The sequence below is a fragment of the Oryzias melastigma genome, linkage group LG1 (genome assembly GCF_002922805.2).
Source record: "Oryzias melastigma strain HK-1 linkage group LG1, ASM292280v2, whole genome shotgun sequence".
NCBI classification, from domain to species: domain Eukaryota; kingdom Metazoa; phylum Chordata; class Actinopteri; order Beloniformes; family Adrianichthyidae; genus Oryzias; species Oryzias melastigma.
This window is the reverse complement of record NC_050512.1, coordinates 880,668-884,242: the sequence shown is the minus strand read 5'-3', so window position 1 is coordinate 884,242 and position 3,575 is coordinate 880,668. Positions and strand designations below refer to the sequence as shown.

Below are 3,575 nucleotides of genomic sequence, written 5' to 3'. Positions count from 1 at the left end.
ACTACTAAATTCCACGAACCACACATTTTTTTCCTTAAAAAAAGGCCACATGTAAATTTGCGATTAATCGCGAGTTAACTCGGGACGAAATGCGATTAATCGCGATTAAAAAAATTTTAATCGCCTGACAGCTCTACTTAGAACGTAAAATATTGAAGAACTTTGAGGATAGAAAACTGTGGAGAACATTTTCAGGTTTTGCTGTTAAATGACCAAAAACAAAAGTGATTTTTATCCTTTGTATGTTGTTTTACTGCTGAACCAGAAGATTGAAAAACAAAAAAACTTTAAAATGACAAAAAAACTTTTTATCTGAATCTTTGTGTTTTTTTAATCAGCTGAGTTGATTCTGATCACCTGTTCTAAATAAAGGTATCAATGATGATTAAATACAAATAATATAGTTATAAACATAGCAATAAACATTATAATAAAAAGTAAGAATCGTGGTTCAACTCGTGAATCGTTGCTCTTGATTCATGAATCGAATTGGATCGAAGTGATGATCCACAGCCCTACCTAGCGGCCGGTAAGAAGTGACTTTGAGCGCTAGAATGACCATGATCGCTTATTTCCTTATTAATCAGTGTGTTGTCGGAACTGGGCGCGTGCTTCGCAGTTGTTTTGTGTGTATTTCAGGTACCGTCGGAATTTTTTGTTTTCATGCACTTTGATGTTTAACCTGCTGGTGTAATGTTTAACTTTGGTAAATTTGTGGTGTGAAGTTTTTTTAATTAATACTTTTAGCTAATGTTTATCTAAAGTAATTATTATATTAAAATGTAGGATTTACTGTAGACATTTAAATAAAAAAGTAATTAACATAAAGTAAATGAATTCACCAACATACATTTAATCACGGACGTTCATTATGTAATTGTAATCTCATAAGTCACATTTATAGTGGGCTACTTTATAGATAAATGGAGCATGTGTTGCCTACATTGTAAGACTTATATAAGGCATTTAAATGTATGTGGCTTCAGACATATTTGTTTTTTATTTTTTTGGTCCAAAGTTGCTCTTTTCAACATTTTGGGTTGCTGACCCCTGACCTAGACAAAGGAGCTCACCCTGGACTTCTGGAAAAACAGACCTCATCCTCAACTCTGTTCATCAATGGTAAACCAGCAGAAAGAGTGAACTGTTTAATATTGGTTGGAGTCCAGATCACAGCAAACCTCTCCTGGACTGAGTACAGTTGCAGTGGTAAAAAATGGCTCAGCAGCAGGAACAGCTTCTGTGGTGACTGAGAATTGAATCTGAACACCCCCAACCGAGGTTCCAGAGGGCCTAAGAACAGCAAATGCCATGTCACTGCTAACAAGACAAATCTTCCATAGGCTGTCCTAGTAAACTCTAGTTTTTTTTACAGATCTTTTCTTGTCGTCTTTTTGCACAAGGGGAGTTAACCCCAAAACGGGCTTCAACAATGACGGTCAAACTATTATGATTCAGGCAAATTTTTAGACTAGAGAGACCCATAATAATCTACTTCAACGTCAACATTATGTAATGTAAACCCCTGCTCTTTGATTTCCTCTGGAGGAATGATGTGTGTGTGTGCTCACATTTTATAACTCAGAGGCAAAAATGTAAATGTGGGCGGCGTTTCGCTGCTGTTTTCATTAATATTAACCAACAGTGTTAGGCGGATGCCGTTTTTACTTATGTTTCACAAACTTTAGCGGGGATCAGTATACGAAGACGTTTTTGGAACATTACTGCACCGTTGGTTCCGCCAGAGGAGAAAACGAAAAACCCTTTCCCTCCATTTTCCACAACAAACGAGCGCGCTAGCTTACTGCTAACATCGAACTGCGACAGTTTAGTGAAAAACAACACGGTAACCTCCGTGACTGTGGATCACATTGACGTGATATAAAGAGAATATGTTTCTCCTCTAAAAGATCAATCACACTCAAAACAGCAACATATAAAAACGTCTGTATGTGAACGATACCTTGTTAGCAAACGCTCTCTTGTCCGGACAAAACGCTCTCAGGTCAAAATGGCCGCTCGGATTAAGACGGTGCGTTCGCGCTCTCTCTCTCCCTCTCTCTCTCTATCTCTCTCTCCTTTTTTAAACAAACTTTATTAACAAAATGTAACAATCAAATCACATTAACAGAAGATAAGAGAATGAACAACGGCAAGGGGCAAAGAAAATACAAATCATTATATATATATTTTTAGATTATAGATTATATATTTTTAAATAAATTAAAATTATTTTTTAGCGTTCAATTTTTTTTTCAACTTTTTGCGAGGTGCGCTGTTGTTTTTTCACAAATGAGAAGAAGCAAACAAATGTTTTCTGTGGGTATATTTACATTTATGTATATGGAGTTCGGCCAAAAGAAAAATTAACTTAAATTTATGCTTTCAATTTCTTCCAAAAACACAAAAATACAAAAATAATATTCTTACAGAAAGAAGTAGGGACTCATGACAATTACCTGGTTCTGCTGTGTCCAGCCAATAAGAACTTGTCAGAGCAGGATATATTGGAAAACATGCAGGAAGGTGGCTCTTGAGGACCAGGGTTTCCTACCCCTGGCCTAGAGAGAAGGATCTGATAGAAGCCATTAAGTTTAATTGTTTTTATGTTTTCTCAGCAATGGAAGAAAAATTAGCTGTCCATCTTCTTTTAGAATATAGTTATAGTCAAACTGAGGTCCGTGACCTGGTTTTAACTTGAATATGATAAATGGAAACAGCAGTACATTATTCGATGGACAATAGCTCCCAATTGTTTATGTGAAGATGGAGGCCAGAAGCTTTAGAGAAAGAACTGATTAAGTTTAAGGTGACTGTAGCTTGAGAGACATCTTTGAGAAACAAGGTGGTATCAGCAGCTGATTTAAAATGATCTGTTTTCCTGTAACACTGATTCCATTCAGGGAGCTCTGTGTGTTGTGAGGGGCCAGAAATGGAACATCAGTAAGGAACAGATAATGGACACCCCTATCTGATGCAAAAGTACAACATCTTTATGAGGTTCAAGATTTGAGTTTGATGTTTTTAATATAAAAAATGTGGAATGTGTTACAGAAATTTAGACTAAACCCACATTTTGCTAAAACTGTTGATATATGTCGGTTTTTCATAAATCCGGTTAATGTTTCATTGAAAATCTGTCATGGAATCTAATTTCGATCATGGAATTGTCCAGGTTATTTCTGACACCTATAACTCAAAGAAACATAAAATTATATCGACACTTAAAAAAAAACTAATGGAAATAAAAGGCAAAAATACTATGTATATTAAACAGAAATGGGAAAGGGAACTTGGAGTAAATATTTCAGAAGAGGAATGGGTTCAGATCTGGCAAACGCAGCACACCTCCACTTCCTCACAACATTGGAGATTGCACTGTTGGAAAAACATCATCAGATTTTTTGTAACACCTAAAATTAAAAGCAAATATACCGTAACACCACAACCATGTTGGAGAAAATGTGAAATAATCAATGCAGATCATTCTCATATTTTTTGGCTTTGCCCTGTAATCAGTTCTTTTTGGGAAGACATTCATCAGGTCATCATTGGAATTTTGGGTTACAATGTAC

At 35.8% G+C, this 3,575-nt stretch overlaps 1 protein-coding gene across 1 annotated transcript in view; it reads right to left on the bottom strand.

The window, feature by feature from the left end:
• Positions 1-2,042, bottom strand: part of LOC112137623 (tudor domain-containing protein 7A) — a gene marked incomplete at its 5' end in the record, with an annotated part of 30,077 nt that extends 28,035 nt beyond the window's left edge. Inside the window, 1 exon segment of the mRNA XM_024260040.2 lies at positions 1,964-2,042.
• Between the last annotated feature and the right edge of the window lie 1,533 nt (positions 2,043-3,575).